Here is a 21221-nt window from a genome sequence, read left to right as displayed (position 1 = left end):
AGAAAAGTTACGCCTGCCGGCCGTGCTATTCCCCGGCCTGGGAGCAGTTTTGGAGGCCTTGGCCACGCCCCCGAAATGCCCCCGGGCCGAAACCACGCCCGCGGCCCCCGCCCCCGGATGACGCGCCACGAAAGCCCCGGGACTTGCACGCGCAGGGGGAACTTGGGGCAGGTTTTCGGGGGCTACACGCGTATCTTGCACGCGTACCCCTTTGAAAATCTGCCCCAATGTGTTTTTAAGTAAACCTGAGTACAAAGCGCTACAATAATCTATAGAAGAAATTACTAAAGAGTGAAGTACAGTCTTTAGATCAACTTTATTTAGATCAGTCCCTAAATTTAGGATTAGGAGGCTACAGGGGCAATGTTGGGGTGGGGGAAAAAGAGGATAGAAACCTCGTGATCATTATCTCTGATAACCTCAAGATAGCCAGCCAGTGTCACAAAGCCGTTGGGAGCGCTTCTAATGTACTTGGGAGAATACATATTGGGAAGTAATAATTTCTACATGTCTCTGCTGACGCTCCAGCTAGTGTACTGGATCTACTAAAGAGTATTGACAGCTTAGAGACCATTCAAAGGCTACCAAAATGATGCCTGACCCTTTATAGGAAGCCACAACATAGAGCGAATACAAGCACTAAAGATGTTCTCTAAAGAAGAGAGGGGAGAGACTACAAACATTCATATACATTAAGGATGTGAATCGTTTTTTGACGATTTAAAACAATCGTCAGATATATTTTAAATCGTCAAAAATCATTAGAGCCGCGATACAATAGCAATTCCCCCGATTTATCGTCAAAAAATCGTAAATCGGGGGATGGCGGGAAAACCGGCACACCGAAACAACCCTAAAACCCACCCCGACCCTTTAAAACAAATCCCCCACCCTCCCGAACCCCCCCAAAATGTTTTCAATTACCTGGGGTCCAGTGGGGGGGGGGGGGGGTCCCAGCGCGATCTCCCGCTCTTGGGCCATGGCTGGGTTAATAGAAATGGCGCCGGTGGCCCTTTGCCCTTATCATGTGACAGGGCAAAGGTAGCGCCGGTGCTATTTTGGTTCCTGTCACCCGACATCACGAGTGCAGGAGATCGCCTCCGGACCCCCGCTGGACCCCCAGGGACTTTTGGCCTCCTTGGGGGGGCCTCCTGACCCCCACAAGACTTGCCAAAAGTCCAGCGGGGTCCGGGAGCGACCTCCTGCACTCGGGCCGTATTGCCAATATTCAAAATGGCACCGGTGCTACTTTTGCCCTCACTATGTCATACGGGTCGGGCAATACGGCCCGAGTGCAGGAGGTCGCTCCCGGATTAGCTTTGAGTAGTATTCCCCCTTTTAATTTTATCCTCTGTTTCTGCATCCCAGCGATATCCCCTCGCCCCCTAAAATGTTTCTTTTGTTTTTTCTTTGAAAATTGAGTTCAATATGGCTTTCATGCTGTTTACTCTGGCAGACATGTTCATTAACTTCAAAAGATGCCCTTGTGGCTGGAAAATGTTCATGGTGAACACACACACAATCTGCTATAGATATGGGAACACAATGCTTCAGTGCCTACAAAATGGATGCCATGCATTCTCCTTTGTCAAATTTTTCTCCAATTGCAAGGAAGTCTTGATTGGGTAAAAAAGGTTAAGAGAGATGGTTCAAGTGGGCCACAGACGTGCACTCTATCAGCCAGTGAAGTGAGGACTTGTGCCATAGAAAGCAGTATCAGAGGAGGCCTCAAAAAAAAATTTTAAATTCCACCAGGCAGTAGTTCTCAGCAGAGATATCCTTGGTGCAGAGAAACAGCTACAGTAGTGCATGAGCTGTTGAAGCAAGAATTGCTCTTGTAGAATAACTTCTGTGCTGAAAACTACAGCAAAGACAGCCTCTGTGGTACAAACTTCAAGGTTAATGCTATTATGCTCAGCACCAAAGTCATAGCACTGTGCTGAAGCACTTTATACTGAAATCTTAAGAGCAAACAATACCTCTTATCAACCATAGCAGAGCAGTCCATCTGTTCTATAAAACAGCCTATAAAAGGTGGCTGTTTACCAGAGGAGGAGTTGTTACCCATATCAGAGGCAGTAGCATCAGTTTCCAAAACATCAAGAAATGGATACAAGGCAGCCCAAGGCCAAGACCCAACTGCAGCCTAAGGCTGCCTTGAATTTTTGAAAAGGAGCAGCATAGCCAATCTTTCTATTACAGCATCTCTCTCATTGGAAGGCAGAACCCAGTTTTCTGCAAATCCTGGCAATCAGTAATGTACAGTAGGGTTTTAAAAACAGTGTGCCAAGAATATTGGCTACATTTCTCTCAGAAACTTAGATTTTCTCTTAGAAACTATAGATTTCCCTATTTATATCTCCAAATCAGACTGCTTCCAACATTTTTAATAGAAGGTGGAATCCCCACTTCAGGGAAATAGAGTGGAACATGTCCTGGAATTTGAAATCAAAGGCTTCTACTTCAGGTATTTAATTCCAAAGAAATCAGGAGAATTGAGGCTGAATATGGATCTTTTTTTTTTTTTTTTTGGTCCAAGAAAAGTTCAAATTGAATTTCTTGATGTAAAGGACTGATTATTCTTTCTAGATCTCAGAGGTGTATATGCATATCCTAATCCACCCTCTTCATCAACAGTTCCTCTGTTTCATGGTGAATGGAATCCAGTATTTATGTTGAGTATTCCTGTTCCAGTACTGGGAATCTTCACAAAGTGCCTAGGGGGGTGACTGCTCACCTTCTGAAGGCAGGAGTCTGTTTCTCCCAACCTTGATGACTTTCTAGTGAAAGGCTAAACAGACAGCGTGCTAAACAGTGTCTTCAAATGACCATTTTGTCATAAACTACTTCAGTCAATGTTGATTTCTTCTCAGTCTCCAGCTCATAGGAGCCCGGGTAGAGACTTGATTTGGGGAAGGGAAACTCTTATAATAAAAATTCAGGGCCCTCTTCAGTAGAGTTCTTAAATGTGTTGCTGGTCTCATGGCAGCAACCATTCATATAACTCTTTATGCATATCTCATTATGCATAAGTTCTAGTGGCACTGAAATTTTAGGGGAGCCAAATGGTCTTTCTCATGCCACACATTCATCACAAATTGGATGAGTTCAATCTCTACAGTGGTGGAGAGTGCATGACAGTCTTACCCAAGGTTTTCCGTTCCAACAACCACAGTACCAGCTAGTTTTGACAATGAATGTGTCAAACACAGGATGGGGGAACATGTCTCCCTTCATAACCATCATGCTTGGACAAGAAGGGAAAAGTCCTATATTTTATGTTTAAATCTGTTTGGGTTTTTTTTAACGTAAACAAGACAAACAAAAGCCAGGGTGCGTGTACTCTGCCACATTCTGGCATACAGTTTCACAAAAATATAAGCAAGTAATACCCTCTAGTCTCCCCTTCCCTATCTAGCCCCCATTCCACATCCCCTTGCAATTCTGATCTGAAGATGGTAAAAAAATGCCATGTCCTAGGTGATACATCATCAATGATTGTTTGCAAAGTAAGATAATTCAGAATCATTCGTTGCCTGTGGAGATAGCTATTGCAAGAATAAATCCCATATTTTCAGGAAAGATCGGTGTTTTTTCTGTAGCTTCATTTGCTTGACATATTTCTCCAGTTGACAAGTTTGAAAGAGCAAAATCTTCAATTGTCCAATAGTAGGAAAGTCTCCTGTCATCCATTTTTGTAAGACACTTATTTTTGGCTAGTAGGAGTACCTTTCTGTATCATAATTTTATGGAACCTGATGGAAAAGTATAGGTGCGTAAATCATCAAACAATAACCCTTTAACATCAAAGGCTAGCGGCACACCCGTGACATCAGACAGCAGTTTCTGCACATCCCTCCAGTAAACTTGGATATGTTCACATTCCCAGAAACTATGCTCCAATGTTCCCAAGATTTGTTGACATTTCAGACAGATGCCTGATGGTACTAGGTTACATTTAAATGCTTGGGAGTAAAACGCCCTAAGTAAAAATTTGAACTGTTCAGCATAGGGCAAAGTCAAGCTCTCTTCAGTAAGGCAATGCTTTAAAATTCTATTCCTCTATGCACCCAGTCCCGAAAGGGTTGAACGTGATAACCCAGGCTAAAGTCAGCATTTCCAAAGATGGGCAAAAGATGAGGTGTACACGGTAATCGACTTTGGTAAGCGTATAATACCAATTCCATGTTTTTATTATTGGGATTATAAGAACACTTCGCTGGAGATGGGAAGGCAAAGCTAGATGTGATCTGTGTAAAACATAATGCAACTCATGGGGAACAACCAGGCATGTCTCCATGTTTAAGGGGGTGAAAAAGTTGTCCCGAACAAGCAATCCTCCACGTGTCGTGTGTGCATGCCCCATTGTAATGCCTTATGTATGCTAGTCCCAACTTGCCATGCTCCTGCTTCCTCATTTATCAGGCCAGTTGTATCTGAGGTCTGGTTCTATGCCACAAAAATTGGCGCATTTGTGTCTCAATCCTGGCTATTTCCCCCTTTGTCAACCAACAGGGCAGTGTCTGAAGTAGATATAGCCACTTTGGAAGAATTGACATTTGGTATAAATTCACTTGCCCCAACAAGGATAGAGGAAAATCTATCCAGGAGTCCAAGAGTGTAGAAGTATGAAGGGAGCACCAATCTAAAATGTTATTTTTGTATCTTGGACAAATCTCTATGTAAAATTATCCCCAGATACTTAAAAGAATCCAGAGCCCAGCTGAAAGGAAAACTGTTACCACATAATGCCTTCATGGCATCTGTCATTGGTAAGGCTTCAGTCTTATCTAGATTGATTTTGAACCCAGATAGAGCCCCACAGGCCTGAAACATCTAATAAAGCTGGTAATGAGGGGGTGCACATCCATAATATGGACCAATATGTATTCAGCAAACGCCGAAAGCTTAAACATGGGCTCATCCCTCCCCCCCTTCCCAGGGATATGCCTCTAATGGCAGCATTGTTCTTAATCATTGTCAGTAAAGTTCTAATGTAAGAAGAAATAATAGCGGGGAGAGTGGGCAACCTTACTGGGTACCTCTCAAGTTGAAATTCTCTGGAGTCCCATTTACCAAAATAGATGTAGTCGGGTTACTATAAAGCAAATGCAACACTGCACTAAAATAGCCATCGATGCCTACTGTTTTAAGCACCTCCCACATAAACTGCCAATTAACTTTATCAAATGTTTTTTTCGTGTGTCAAAACTAAAGAGGGCAAACTACCTGTCATAGAGGCCACCACTTTTCGTACATTAAACACTGAATTCCTCTCTTACAAACCTTATTTGAGCATCACCAATCAGGCCTGGCATGCATCGAGACAGCCTATCCGCCATTATTTTTGTCAGCAATTTGATTTCAAAATTTAGAAGTGAGATAGCACAATATGACCCAGGTGATAATGGATCGTGGCCTGGTTTAAGTAAGACCATGATGTAAGCCAAATTGGGTGCCCACGGGAACCATCCTTTTGCTATGAGTTCTTCATACATTTCCCCAAGGGTAGTAGGATCTTAACCCCCATTAACTTAAAAAAAAAATCCCTCAGATAACCCGTCAGGTCCTGGTGTCTTCAAAAGCGGCTCTTGTTTGTTGGCACGGATGCCTTGTATGACCTGGTGACAACCACGGCCTGTGCTATGGTATCTGTGGTGGCATCCAGACGACACTTGTGGCTACGCAACTGGTCAGCGGATCTGTCATCAAAAACGCAGCTCTGTAATCTACCCTTTTAGAGGGAACTGCTGTTTGGTGAGGTCCTCAATCGTCTGATGAAGTCGCTGGGAGAGACAAAGGGCAGTAGGCTGCCAGAGGATTGAAAGTCTGGCCAGAAACATTTCTCTTCTCGGCCTCGCTTTCAGGAGTCCAGATGCTTTCATCAGTCAAGGCCCTCAGCGGCCTCGGCCCCAAAACACACCTCGCATAGTCAACAGTCCTTTCGAGGGGCTGGAAGGTCATCTAGAGGCGGATCCACCCAGGGTGCAGGTGGAAATAAGTCCTCACAATGAGATCCGGCAGGTCCACTCCTCATCTCTGGTAATCGGGGGCAGGCTGGCCCGGTTCTACGGGGAATGAACCAAGATCTCTTCCAACCGGTGGGTGGTTGAGCGTGATGAGAAACGGCTACGCCTTAGAATTTTCTTGCCCACTGTGGACAGTCATTCTGGAGTTACGTTGTCTTTCCCGAAGCAAGCGGGTAGCAGTCCAGGAAACAATTCAGAGGTTAAGTCTGGAGGTGGTTGTACCAGTGCCAGTGTCCGAACAGGGACAAGGCAGATATTCCATCTATTTCATGGTGCCCAAGAAGGAAGGCACGTTCCGACCTATCCTAGACCTGAAGAAAGTCAACCAAAGTTTGAAGGTACTACGTTTTCGGATGGAGATGTTGCGCACTGTAATTGCGGCAGTACGGGGAGGAGAGTTTTTGGCATCTCTGGATCTCACTGAGGCTTATCTGCATATCCCCCTCTGTCAGGAGCATCAGAAGTTTCTCAGATTCATGGTTCTGGGACAGCACTATCAGTTTCAAGGGCTGCCTTTTGGGCTGGCCACTGCCCCGTGGACCTTTACAAAGGTGATGGTGGTAGTGGTGGCGGCACTGCGACAGGAGAGATTGCTGGTGCTCCTGTACTTGGACGATTGGCTGATACGGGTGAAGTCACTAGAGGAATGTTTGTGGACCGAGTTAGGGCACTCCTGGAATCTCTAGGCTGGGTTATCAAAGTGCAGTAGAGCTATATCTGGTCCCCTCCCCTTCCCTCGAATACTTGGCAGCCCCTGTCATCTGCACCCAGCGGAGCAAATGACAGGGTGAACAAAATTCAGGGGCAGATAGCACGTCTGCTTCGTCTACAGGTGCCGAAGGTCTGGGATTCTTACAGGTCCTGGGCTCGATGGCATCCTCATTGGAACTGGTGCCCTGGGTGTTTGCCCATTTGAGGCCTCTGCAGAGAGCCTTGTTGTCCCATTGGAATCCTCTGTCACATTTCCTGCCCCTGGCTCTGACAGAGTCGGCCAGGGCCAGTCTGGCGTGGTGGATGATGGGGAACAATCTGGAGAAAGGGATACCTCTCGAGTTCCCAGATTGGGTGGTGGTCACCACGGATGCAAGTCTTTGGGGCTGGGGGCCAGTTTGTCTGGGCAGGTCTGCTCAGGGCCTTAGGTTGATGTCGGAACAGACATGGTCCATCAATCGCCTGGAGACGAGAGTGGTGCGCCAAGCTCTGGAGCAGTTTCTACTCTTGTTCCGTGATCGGTTGGTGCGAGTTTTCTCTGAAATGCTCCCTGTTCCACGCGCAGGTCACCAGAGGCAAGCAGAGCTCCGGAGTCTCAATGCGTGGATGAGACAATGGTGCAAGGAAGAGGGATTCAGTTTTGTTAGGAACTGGGGAACCTTTTGGGGAAGGGGGAGTCTCTTCCGAAGGGATGGGCTCCACCTTAACCAGGGTGGAACCAGACTGCTGGTGCTAACCTTTAAAAAGGAGATAGAGCAGCTTTTAAACTAGAACAAAGGGGAAAGCCAACAGTTGCTCAGCAGCGCATGGTTCAGAGAGGGGTATCTTCAAAGGATACTAATGATGCATTAGAATTAGGGCATCCCAACAGTGAGGTTCCAATAATTAGAAAAATAGTCCAAGTGCCTGTAACTAAAAACTCACCTGAGCTAAAAAATTCTAAATTATCCCTAACAATTAAAAAGCAGAATGAAAATACAAACAAAAAAACAAACTTTGAAATGTTGGTATGCTAATGCCAGAAGTCTAAGAAGTAAGATGAGAGAATTAGAATGTATAGCAGTGAATGATGACATAGACTTAATTGGCATCTCAGAGACATGGTGGAAAGAGGACAACCAATGGGACAGTGCTATACCGGGGTACAAATTATATCGCAATGACAGGAGCACCCGGGAGGAGGTGTGGCACTTTATGTCCGGGATGGCATAGAGTCCAACAGGATAAACATCCTGCATGAGACTAAATACAAAATTGAATCTTTATGGGTAGTAATCCCTTGTGTGTCGGGGAAGACTATAGTGATAGGGGTATACTACCGTCCACCTGGTCAAGATGGTAAGACGGACAGTGAAATGCTAAGAGAAATTAGAGAAGCTAACCAAATTGGTAGTGCAGTAATAATTACCCCAATATTTACTGGGTAAATGTATCATCGGGACACGCTAGAGAGATAACGTTCCTGGATGGAATAAATGATAGCTTTATGGAGCAATTGGTTCAGGAACCGACGAGAGAGGGAGCAATTTTAGATCTAATTCTCAGTGGAGCACAGGACTTGGTGAGAGAGGTAATGGTGGTGGGGCTGTTTGGCAATAGTGATCATAATATGATCAAATTTGATTTAATGACTGGAAGAGGAACAGTGTGCAAATCCAAGGCTCTTGTGCTAAACTTTCAAAAGGGAAACTTTGATAAAATGAGAAAAATTGTTAGAAAAAACGGAAAGGAGCAGCTTCAAAAGTAAAAAATGTCCAAGAGGTGTGGTGATTGTTAAAAAAAAAATACCATTCTAGAAGCACAGTCTAGATGTATTCCACACATTAAAGGTGGAAAGAAGATAAAACAATTACCGGCATGGTTAAAAGGGGAGGTGAAAGAAGTTTTTTAGCCAAAAGATCTTCATTCAAAAACTGGAAGAAGGATCCAACAGAAGAAAATAGGATAAAGCATAAACGTTGGCAAGTTAAATGTAAGACCATTGATAAGACAGGCTAAGAGAGAATTTGAAAAGAAGTTGGCTGTAGAGGCAAAAACTCACAGTAAAAACTTTTTTAAATATATCCGAAGCAGAAAGCCTGTGAGGGAGTCAGTTGGATCGTTAGATGATCGAGGGGTTAAAGGGGCACTTTGAGAAGATAAGGCCATCACAGAAAGATTAAATGATTTCTTTGCTTCAGTGTTTACTGAAGAGGATGTTGGGGAGGTACCCGTAATGGAGAAGGTTTTCATGGGTAATGATTCAGATGGACTGAATCAAATCACGGTGAACCTAGAAGATGTAGTAGGCCTGAGTGACAAACTGAAGAGTAGTAAATCACCTGGAGCAGATGGTATACACCCCAGAGTTCTGAAGGAACTAAAAAATGAAATTTCAGACCTATTAGTAAAAATTTGTAACCTATCATTAAAATCATCCATTGTACCTGAAGACTGGAGGATAGCAAATGTAACCCCAATATTTAAAAAGGGCTCCAGGGGCGATCCGGGAAACTACAGACCGGTTAGCCTGACTTCAGTGCCAGGAAAAATAGTGGAAAGTGTTCTAAACATCAAAATCACAGAACATATAGAAAGATATGGTTTAATGGAACAAAGTCAGCATGGCTTTACCCAGGGCAAGTCTTGCTCACAAATCTGCTTCACTTTTTTGAAGGAGTTAATAAATACGTGGATAAAGGTGAACCGGTAGATGTAGTATACTTGGATTTTCAGAAGGCGTTTGACAAAGTTCCTCATGAGAGGCTTCTAGGAAAAGTAAAAAGTCATGGGATAGGTGGCGATGTCCTTTTGTGGATTGCAAACTGGCTAAAAGACATGAAACAGAGTAGGATTAAATGGACAATTTTCTCAGTGGAAGAGAGTGGACAGTGGAGTGCCTCAGGGATCTGTATTGGGACCCTTACTTTTCAATATATTTATAAATGATCTGGAAAGAAATACGACGAGTGAGATAATCAAATTTGCAGATGACACAAAATTGTTCAGAGTAGTTAAATCACAAGCAGATTGTGATAAATTGCAGGAAGACCTTGTGAGACTGGAAAATTGGGCATCCAAATGGCAGATGAAATTTAATGTGGATAAGTGCAAGGTGATGCATATAGGGAAAAATAACCCATGCTATAATTACACTGTTGGGGTCCATATTAGGTGCTACAACCCAAGAAAGAGATCTAGGCATCATAGTGGATAACACATTGAAATTGTTGGTTCAGTGTGCTCCGGCAGTCAAAAAAGCAAACAGAATGTTGGGAATTATTAGAAAAGGAATGGTGAATAAAACGGAAAATGTCATAATGCCTCTGTATCGCTCCATGTTGAGACCGCATCTTGAATACTGTGTACAATTCTGGTCGTTGCATCTCAAAAAAGATATAATTGCAATGGAGAAGGTACAGAGAAGGGCTACCAAAATGATAAGGGGAATGGAACCGCTCCCCTATGAGGAAAGACTAAAGAGGTTAGGACTTTTCAGCTTGGAGATGAGACGGCTGAGGGGATATGATAGAGATGTTTAAAATTATGAGAGGTCTAGACTGGGTAGATGTGAATCGGTTATTTACTCTTTCGGATAGTAGAAAGACTAGGGGGCACTCCATGAAGTTAGCATGGGGCACATTTAAAACTAATCGGAGAAAATTCTTTTTTACTCAACTCACAATTAAACTCTGGAATTTGTTGCCAGAGGATATGGTTAGTGCAGTTAGTATAGCGGTGTTTAAAAAAGGATTGGATAAGTTCTTGGAGGAGAAGTCCATTACCTGCTATTAAGTTCACTTAGAGAATAGCCACTGCCATTAGCAATGGTAAATGGAATAGACTTAGTTTTTGGGTACTTGCCAGGTTCTTATGGCCTGGATTGGCCACTGTTGGAAACAGGATGCTGGGCTTGATGGACCCTTGGTCTGACCCAGCATGGCATTTTATTATGTTCTTATGTTCTTACAATTCGACCCTGGTGGCTTACATCAACCGCCTGGGCGGAACCAAGAGTCCCACGGTAATGCAGGAAGCTCAGCTGCTGTTCGAATGGGCAGAGCTTCATCTCGAAGGAATCGCCGCCTCCCATGTCGCAGGAGTCAACAACATCCAGGCGGATTACCTCAGTTGGCAGCAGTTGGATCCGGGGGAATGGGAACTCTCTCAGAGGGCCTGGGAGCTTCTTTGCGAATGGTGGGGAGCCCCGCAGTTCGATCTCATGGCAACGAGTCTCAAAACCAAGACGCAAAGGTTCTTCAGCCGCCGGAGGGAGTCTGGGGTGGTGGGGATCGATGCCTTCGAATGTCCGTGGCCGACTGGAGTCGTCCTGTACGTCTTTCCTCCTTGGCCACTGATAGCAAAGGTACTCAGGTGTGTGGAGGGGCCCCGAGGGGTCAGTGATTCTGGTTGCTCCGGAATGACCTTGCCATCCATGGTTCGTGGATCTGGTGCGGCTGGCAGTGGACGGACCGCTACGCTTGATCCTGAGTCAGGGTCCTATATTTTCCGATCAGGAGGATTGCTTTTGTCTCGCTGCCTGGCTTTTGAGAGGAGGCGATTGCGCGTGAGGGAGTATTCGGAACCAGTAATTACCACGCTGCTCCAAGTGAGACGGCCTGCTACCTCTTTAGCCTATTCCAGTTTATGGAAGGTGTTTGCGTCCTGGTGTGGACAACAGGGATTGGACCCTCTTCAGGTGTCAGTGTCCCATATTTTGTCTTTTTTGCAGGTGAGTTTATCCAGAGGATTAGCCCATAGTTCCCTTCGGGTCCAGACTTCCGCTTTGGGTTGTCTCAGAGGGAGAGTCCAGGGGAAGGCCTTGGCATCCCATTCGGATGTGGTGCATTTTCTACGAGGAGTCAAACATCTCCTTCCACTCTGCTTTGCATTTGTCTGGAATGGAATCTTAATGTCGTGCTACTGGTCCTTTGCGAGGAGCTGTTCGGGCCTCTGAATCGGGTATCTTTGAAGATCCTGACTCTGAAGACGGTCTTTTTGGTAGCTATCTGTTCAGCTAGAAAGATTTCGGAATTTCAGGTGCTTGTGTGCTGTGATCCATTTCTCCGGATATCATCCGATACGGTGTCCTTGCGTGTACGGTACCTTCGTTTCTTCCTAAGGTGGGTCGGTTTTACATGTAAACCAATCAGTGGAGTTGCCCAGGTTTCCAGATTGGGCTCGGGATCCCTCGATGGGACGAGAACTTCACCTTTCGGATGTGAGACGAGTGGTATTACATTACTTGAAAGTCACTACTGCTTTTCGTCTTTCTGATCGTTTGTTCTTCTTGTTCGGGGGAGCAAAAAAGGGCGAAAAGGCGTCTTAAGGCTTCTTTGTCTCGTTGATTGAAAGAAGACTATCTCTGCAGCTTATGTATCAAAAGGAAGAGATGTTCCAGTGGGTCTTAGAGCACGTTTGACTCGAGCTCAGGCAACATACTTGGCTGAGTATCAGCTGGTGTCTCCCCAAGAGATCTGTAGAGCCGCGGTGTGGTCTTCATTGCACACTTTTACCACGCATTACCATTTGGATGTGTGGGCCCCGGAAGCAGCCCCTTTTGGAGAGAGTTTTCTTTGAGCGGGTCTTTCGTGTTCCCGCCCAGTGTAAGAGGGCTTTGGTACATCCCGCTTGTCTGGACTGATCTGGTATGTTCAGGAAAGGAAAATTGGTTCTTACCTGCTAATTTTCGTTCCTGTAATACCACAGATCATTCCAGACGCCTGCCCTGAGGATATCTGCCGAAAGACTGCTTGGTCTACTGCTGTATTTATTTGCAATAGTCAATAACAACCAATCATTATGGGAACTCCTTAATATGTGGTAATGTGCGGTGGCTACATAAGAGATAACTAGAGTATAGTTGTCTCAGTCAGTAGCCCCCGTGTTTATGCTTCAAAATTCTTTATTAATTTCTTTATTTTTACTTTTTTCTTTTTTCTCTTCTTTTTCTTTTCTTTTATGTGCTTAGTGATAGTGCTATTTCCCCGGCGGTTAACCCGACCATCCGTGAGCTTCTCCACTGTTTTATATAAGTACTTATAGTTTCTTTTGTTCCCAAACGGAGTCCTATTGCTTCTATGCAGTCAGAGCCGCCTGCCCGACATCGGCCATGTTTCGGCAATTGTCTGCCTGCTTCAGGGACCTCAGGAGGAGTTTTCTTTCAATGCACCAGAGGGTTGCCTATTTTACTATAGCACATATCTTTTGAAAAACATAACATCATAGGTCTTCAAAATCTCATTAACTTATATAAAATATAATATATACCACTGACAAGGTTTTTAATTTTAGTTACAGTTGCTTTTTAGGAATCTTTTTTGTGAGGTGGCACCTTCATGATGTAATCCAGCGTCTCTCTCTACTCAATCCCCTTTTATACTGGCTTGGACCAGTATCTCCTGACCTCACCAAAACGAGGCTAAGAGCACCCAAGGGTGCCTCATGTTGGATTAAAACGTGTACCTCCCACGATCTCCCTAGCCAGGAAGTCCCCGTTCTGTTGCTAATTGCACTTGACACTGCTTTCTTTTTTTTTTTTTTTTTTATACTTTATTTATAACTTTTCAAATAATAGATACAATCACATTATTTGTATACAGAAAAACATGGTCATTTATACAAATCAAATTCTTACCAATTGTTACATTTAGAGAATAAACCATTAGTATCAATCAAATGGAGGGTTTTCTAATCCTTGATAATTATCTTTCAAAGGGGGAATATATAAGAAATAATACATGAATCAAGATTGATTCATACTAACTATACCCAATATTTATCATTGCATGGATAGAGGGGATGAGGTAGGCATCCTATTCTGATTTAAGAAATTCCTTAATTGGTCTGGGGTGAAAAATAAATATGTAGCTTCTTGTTTTTTAATAATACACTTGCAAGGAAAGCGAAGGGTAAACGAAAAACCTAATGAAAGAACCTCTTGGCGAAAATTCAAAAAGGCTTTACGCCTTTGTTGGGTGGTCACAGCCAAGTCAGGAAAGATTTTAACATCCTTGTCATGAAATTTAACTGGGTATTTGCTGAAATATTTCTTCATGACAGAATTTACATCTAAAAATGAATAAAAAGTTACTAGCAATGTACCCCAGTTAATTACTTCCAAGGAAGAATCCTCTAGAAAATTAGACAAATTTCCTTGAAATAATTCTGATCTAACCACATTTCTTGTAGGGGGAAGAAAATTGCAATTATTTATAGTTGGAGCTCTATCCTCAGAAAAACCGAGTTGCTCAACGAGAAACTTTTTAAAAGTAATCAAGGGTTCTTTTCCTACTTTACGAGGAAAATTTAAAATTCTCAAATTAAATCTTTTTGAATTATTTTCTAGCATTTCAACTCTACGAGATAAATATTCTTTATCTTTAACTAATGCTTGTCTAATTTCTGAGTTTTTCTTCTCTTGGATTTCCAAGGCTTTAATTCGTTCATTAGAGTCCTTTATCTGTTTCTGTATTACCAGACTATCTTGTTGATTTCCTTCACACATTGAATTCATTTTCCTCTCCAGATTTTGAATTTTTCCCATCATGCCAGCCATCATGTCCCACAACGTATCCATCGTTACCACAGCTGGTTTGGTTGGGATTTCATCCTGCTTTGAGTTTGGAATAGAGTCTTTAACTCCTATTGGGACCATAACAGAGACTTCTACTGCCGCCCCTTTTAAATTGATAGAGGTGGCTGTGTCTGTCTCTATTTCGTTTTGGACTTTAATTGCATCAGACTGCAATCTTTCAGTTGGTAGCTCAACATCTCCCAAAGCAGGTTCTATTAACCCTTCCAATTCCCTCTGCTGTGGTGCCAGCCCGATATGAGGGCTAAGAGACGCTTCCTCTGCAAGGTCAATAGATTTCCCCAAAACTATTGGCACACCAGATTCCTCAGCTCTCTTTAATGTAGGTATAGGGGAGAGCATGTAGCTTACGATTTCTTGCTGTACAGGAGACGGCATTGGTAAGGGAGGATAGGTTCTTATTCTCCCTTTCCGCTTTGGAGGCATGTCAGAGGATAGCAAGAAAAAAAAAAAAACTAAAGCACCCTTTGGCAGAATCTATTAATAATTAATCAAGGACTATGAGCAAGGAGGGTATTTAGAGAGAAGTAAATTAATTTCAGTTCTTACTTGGCCTTGGCGATCCGGCAACTCCGGCAAAGCCCGGCAAAGCCCGTGTTTGCGCGCGCCCCTTGAGCGCGCGCGGCTTTAGCGACGCGCCGGCTCTGCTACGCGCCGCACGCTGGCCGTTGATATTGGCCGCTTCCGGTCCCGCCTCTAATCAGCTCCTCTGTGCTGCACAGCCTGCAGCTGACTCGGGTTACCGTCCTGCCTCCGACCTCCACGATGACACTCTCAGGGCTTCTCTCTCCGCTCCTGCTCGCCCTCAAGGTAGGAGAGCCAGGGGGCCGCTGATATTGGCCGCTTCCGGCCCCGCCTCTAATCAGCTCCTCTGTGCCGCACAGCCTGCAGCTGACTCGGGTTACCGTCCTGCCTCCGACCTCCGCAATGACACTCTCGGGGCTTCTCTCTCCGCTCCTGCTCGCCCTCAAGGTAGGAGAGCCAAGGGGCCGCTGATATTGGCCGCTTCCGGTCCCGCCTCTAATCAGCTCCTCTGTGCCGCACAGCCTGCAGCTGACTCGGGTTACTGTCCTGCCTCCGACCTCCGCGATGACACTCTCGGGGCTTCTCTCTCCGCTCCTGCTCGCCCTCAAGGTAGGAGAGCCAGGGGGCCGCTGATATTGGCCGCTTCCGGTCCCGCCTCTAATCAGCTCCTCTGTGCCGCACAGCCTGCAGCTGACTCGGGTTACCGTCCTGCCTCCGACCTCCGCGATGACACTCTCGGGGCTTCTCTCTCCGCTCCTGCTCGCCCTCAAGGTAGGAGAGCCAGGGGGCCGCTGATATTGGCCGCTTCCGGTCCCGCCTCTAATCAGCTCCTCTGTGCCGCACAGCCTGCAGCTGACTCGGGTTACCGTCCTGCCTCCGACCTCCGCGATGACACTCTCGGGGCTTCTCTCTCCGCTCCTGCTCGCCCTCAAGGTAGGAGAGCCAGGGGGCCGCTGATATTGGCCGCTTCCGGTCCCGCCTCTAATCAGCTCCTCTGTGCCGCACAGCCTGCAGCTGACTCGGGTTACCGTCCTGCCTCCGACCTCCGCGATGACACTCTCGGGGCTTCTCTCTCCGCTCCTGCTCGCCCTCCTTGACACTGCTTTCTACATAAATGTGTAGTTGAATGTGTGTAAAGGTTATTCTTTGTTATTCTGTGCTATTTTTTGTATAAAAATATGAGCGGACCTGACGGAGAACTGTTGATTTTGTCGCCATGTTACTGTTTGAAGACTGCTGGACCTGATAGACAACTATGTGGTACTTTATAATGGCGGACCTGTGTTTCCTGTATACAGTTGAATTTACCCCGTCTATTATTAATGTAAAATTGTTTTTGAACACCTTATAAAAACACTATTTTTCTCTCAATTCTCATTATGTTCTATGCTATTTTTTGATCCATGTTGTATGCTATCTATATATATTTTGTGTATTTTTGCGGGTTGCATGTCCCCCTGAAATGATGATAAAGAGACTGGTATATTATAGTTCCGTGTCTACCTACGATTTCTCAAGATGTATCCTCTGGTCTACCTGCAATTTCTGAAGTACAGATGTGTCCTCTGGTATATTATTATAGTTTCATGTCTACCTATGATTTCTCAAGTAAAGATCTTAGAAGCTAACATATTTCTTAGAGAGGAATATTTTTTAGACATCTTGGATTTGTCTGAGCTGGCGTCAGAAAAATGTTGTCTTTTGTGTACGTGTTTGTGAAAAATGCACTGACATAATGGTTTATGACTTTAATGCGATTAGAACAAAGATTCATTTATACATGGGACACAGTCAACCCTGGGGGTCTTAACCAGGAAATTGACTGGTCCCTTTTTTTAAACTCAGTTCAGACAACAGCCTTTTACATGCAAAAAATATTTTTTAAAAAGTCATAAACCATTGTGTCAGTGCATTTTTCTCACACACGTACACAAAAAAGACAAAAAATTTTTGACTCCAGCTCAGACAAGTCCAAGATGTCTAAAAAAGATTCCTCTCTAAGAAATATGTTAGCTTCTAAGATCTAAGATTGCTTCTAAGATCTAAGATTGCTCAGAATTAGAAGAAGGTTCAGTGCAATATACTGATACCTCCTTTAAAATGAATTGAATATCAATATGTAAATATCAGCTTTGGGTGTGATACTAAGGAACATACATCCTGACAGACAGATGTTCAACACTAACTTGCATGTATCCTTCTGCATCTTTTATTTCATTGTAGCAAAAGTGTACGAAGCATGAATTATGCAAAATAATGAACAATCACACACTTGGCTGATAGGCATGGAGGGAAAAAAAGAACGTTAACCAAGGTCGACTTGTGACATGTCCATTGCTGAGAGAACTGCTGTTGCAGTTTTCCTAGCCCTTGCTAGCACAATGAGCCAAAATTGGTTCCCAAATGCAGACCTGGGTTTCTACCCTTTGGCAGTGGTGTTATGGGGGGCATATGGCTGGCCCAGTAGCAATTGGAGACTTGCCTCAGCTTGAATGTTGGTGGGATGCGATATAATTATTTGTAATGTGAATTGGTGAGGGAAAAAAACCTTTCAAACAAAATACATTCTTAATTTTGGTATTTTGGTCTCTTTCAGAGTGTTTTGGTTTTTTTTTTTTTAATTTCACTGCTGCTGAAACCTGTGCAAGTACTGAAGTTTGAAAACTGGTTTTGACTTTTCATTTCCCTATAATGGTATTGAATTCAATAGCACTGAACTGCCTAGTGACTTAAGACTTAACAGTGAAGATTACATGATGCAGATGGGTTCATTTTCCTTTGTATGCTTTTATTGAATAACAGTTGAAAATTAAAACCAGACCACCTGATGTTGAACTGCTGCTAACAGCTGAATGGGCCTAGAGCTTAATGATTTTTTTTAAGATAATGCAATTAGGTTAAGAAAACATAGGAAACATTATTGGAAAAGGAACAATCTAATCAGAATTGAGCTTTAATAGGTATTGTCTGACAGCAGAAGCCAGCTAATGCGCAAAATGATGTTAGCAAGTTAAAGTTAAAAAGCATAATTGTCCTTCACTTTCCATTAGTATCTCTTGACTATAGCATGGGCCATCTAATTTAACCTATGGGTCCATTATCTTGGTAGAGCCCATTGCCATGGGACTACTACTCTGAGTGGTTATACTATCATTAAAGTGATATATACTGAAGCTTGAAATCTCAATAAAACCACAAAAGCATATCAGCATAACATTTTCAGCTAGCAGGTTTTGCAGTATTTTATGTAGAGAATTTTTGTTGGTTATATTGTGCGAGAGAGAGAGTATGTTGGACTTAGTGTATCAGAAATTGATTTTTAGACACATGTGAGTAAGTTACTACAGGAGTGTTAGTAATAATAGCATATGTTTTGCAAAAGAGAAAAAAGCTTGCTTTTTGGATTTACAGGCAACTAAACAAATTGGGGAGCTTGGACACAATATGGTTAGGCAGTGGTGGCATCTGGTGGGAGAGACTCGGGTCTGGGTGGGAGGGGTAGGGTGTAGATAGATTGTGAGGAGGTAGGAGACGATAAAGTAAAAAAAAATAAATAAATAAAAAGGAAGAAATCTAATGGGGGGGGGGGGGGGTGGAAGGGGCGAGAGGAGCGCTGCGGGCCCACCACCTATATAGGGCTAGGCCATGGCATGCAGAGCCACTTTTGCACCTGGCCCATTACAGCTTTGCACACCCACCCTGACAGTGTGTTATAGGGAAGTGAAGTTTATTGGTTTTTGGGTGGCCAGCTCATACAATGGAGGCCGCACATTCCTGACAAATGTCGTAGCTATGACAGCAATTTAGGAGACACCTTCACAGAGGCAGCCCAAATAAATATAGTGACTTGTCGCAACTGCAACCTTGCTATCCGCTTTGATGGCGAGCGGAGGCAAGACAGGACATGACTAACTCTGGGTCCAAGTTTTTACGGATTGGGGTACCTGTCCTCAGTCAGGACCACTTCTATAGCCAAAGTCCAAAGACACATTGAAGTAGCCGCGTTTGACTTACCAAGAAGGCTGGTCACTCTGAAACAAACGTTCCTAGGTCTGCATTGGTTTATTGTTGACAGTTGTTTGATGTTGATGGTTAATTGGTTTGAAATATTGTAATGCTATAAGATGTAATTATGCTGCAACCACATTTCCATAAAGTTCTTCATGCGAATATGTACCTGAGTCTTCTATTCATTTGAATTGCTATCGGTGAAAGCATGATAAGGGTGCAGTCATCCCTCTGTACATGTGAAACGAGGTAAAAATAATTGATAAAGGGATATGAAAAATTCAGAGGAAAGAAACTAAAGCACAGGAAAATGTGAAAAGGCATTAAGTAAAACAAAAGGTGTGAAAAACAGGATGTGGAGCCAGTAAACAGAAAAGATTTATTTTCTTTATCTATAGAACACCTATCACACAGCTTTAGGCAGCTAAGATAATTTACATTCCTAATATAAAAACAAACACAGAATATCTAACAAAAAACACACAAAAGTACAATTCTCTTTCCTGCTCATGATAGATTCCGATCTGCAGCCTCTTTGATCACTGAACGCATTATGGAACAGAAATGTCTTTAATAACTTCTTAAAGGTTTTTGTGCAATGTGCAGTCTGCAAAGGGAAAGTTAGAGTTCCATAGGATAAGTCTGGCTATTGAGAACAACCTCTCAGACAGCTATATCAAGTGAACTGTTGGCACCTCCAAATGTCCTTGCTGGAGTGACTTTAAAACTTTTGTGGTGTTATAAATATGTGCATTTGATTTAATCCAAGGTAGAGAATCAACTTGCAACATTTTATGTATTAATAGAGCAGATTTGAGCTGGATCCTCTGCTCAATCAGCTGCCAGTGCAAAATTTTCAGCACAGGTGAAATATGTATTCTTGTGCTCAGCAGTCGAGCAGCTGAGTTCTGTAGCACTTGAAATGCATACAATGCATTTTCAGGAATCCCAATAAGCAAGGCATTGCAACAATATAAAGTAGGCAACAATAAGTCATGTACAACTGATTGAAAAACATAATTGTAACATAAGAACATGCCATACTGGGTCAGACCAAGGGTCCATCAAGCCCAGCATCCTGTTTCCAACAGTGGCCAATCCAGACTATAAGAACCTGCCAAATACCCAAACAATAAGTCTATTCCATGTTACTGTTGCTAGTAATAGCGGTGGTTATTATCTAAGTCAACTTAATTAATAGCAGGTAATGGACTTCTCCTCCAAGAACTTATCCAATCCTTTTTTAAACACAGCTATACTAACTGCACTAACAACATCTTCTGGCAACAAATTTCAGAGTTTAATTGTTCGTTGAGTGAAAAAGAACTTTCTCCGATTAGTTTTAAATGTGCCATATACTAACTTCATGGAGTGCCCCCTAGTCTTTCTATTATCCGAAAGAATAAATAACTGATTCACATCTATCCAGATTTCAACATGGCTTTAATTTTGGTGGACATCTGCAGATTTGTATTTAGCGCAACACCTAGGCTCCTTACGTGTGTTACGGGTATCTCTGTGCCTTCAAACAGAAATGGTGATGGTATTGTCAGCTTGTCTGATCTCTGCAGTTGGATCATCTCTATTTTTGTTTTTCATACATTTTAATGTAACTGTCTGTTGAAAAACAGTAAACAAGGGATCCACAATAAAAATCCCATACAGTGGTGCAGTGCATACCACAAAATGGGTTGGTATACTTTTTATTAAAATATATTTGTATACCCTTAGAATGAAAATGAATTCTTAAAGGTTTTTGCCAGGATTTGAGCTTTTAAATACTTGTTGCAGATTTACAGCTTATTTTGCCATTAAAGGATGGCAAGATTTGAATATGTAAGCTATTGGTTTCAAGCTATTGTTACGAGAGAGCTAAAAGAGCAGTCCTCTAGCTGAGCCAGTATAAGACTTTATTAATTCTGCCATATATTGCCACTGTTTGACAGTATTTTCCTTTTTAGTGCGGTAATCTTTTGTAACCTATTAACTGCTTCTAGGAGAGTCTTTCCTTTAACATATTAACATGCAAACTGATTATAAGCTTGTTTTAGATTATTGCATATGGTTTGGCTCTTAATTTCATGTCCGAGGTTTTCAGAAGGTTGTCTTAGAAGAATCACAATTAAATTCTCCTGGGGGGTGATGTGGTATTTTTCAATGTATGCAGTCTTTATGTATATAGGAACTCATGTTTGTGCAGATGCTGTGTAAGGCACTTGTCCTATACACATGGTTGAGATGTGTCTTTAATGAACAAAAGATATAATTTTGCTGAAAAATGTTAGTGACATGGTCTAAAAAAAGAAAAGTTGTAATAAAACAAATGCATAAAAATGTCCAGTGTGTAGTGAACCCAGGTTCTTATGTCAAGTGGT

The 21221-nt window shown here is 43.1% G+C and overlaps 1 protein-coding gene across 13 annotated transcripts in view; it reads left to right on the top strand.

Annotated features, from left to right (window-relative positions):
* Window positions 1–21221, top strand: part of EPB41L2 (erythrocyte membrane protein band 4.1 like 2) — a 647115-nt gene that overhangs the window by 267822 nt on the left and 358072 nt on the right. The gene's annotated exons all lie outside the window — the stretch shown is intronic.

The sequence above is a fragment of the Rhinatrema bivittatum genome, chromosome 3 (assembly GCF_901001135.1).
Source record: "Rhinatrema bivittatum chromosome 3, aRhiBiv1.1, whole genome shotgun sequence".
In the NCBI taxonomy this organism is placed as follows: domain Eukaryota; kingdom Metazoa; phylum Chordata; class Amphibia; order Gymnophiona; family Rhinatrematidae; genus Rhinatrema; species Rhinatrema bivittatum.
Note: the sequence above shows the minus strand (reverse complement) of the source record. Positions and strands in the feature narration are given on the sequence as shown.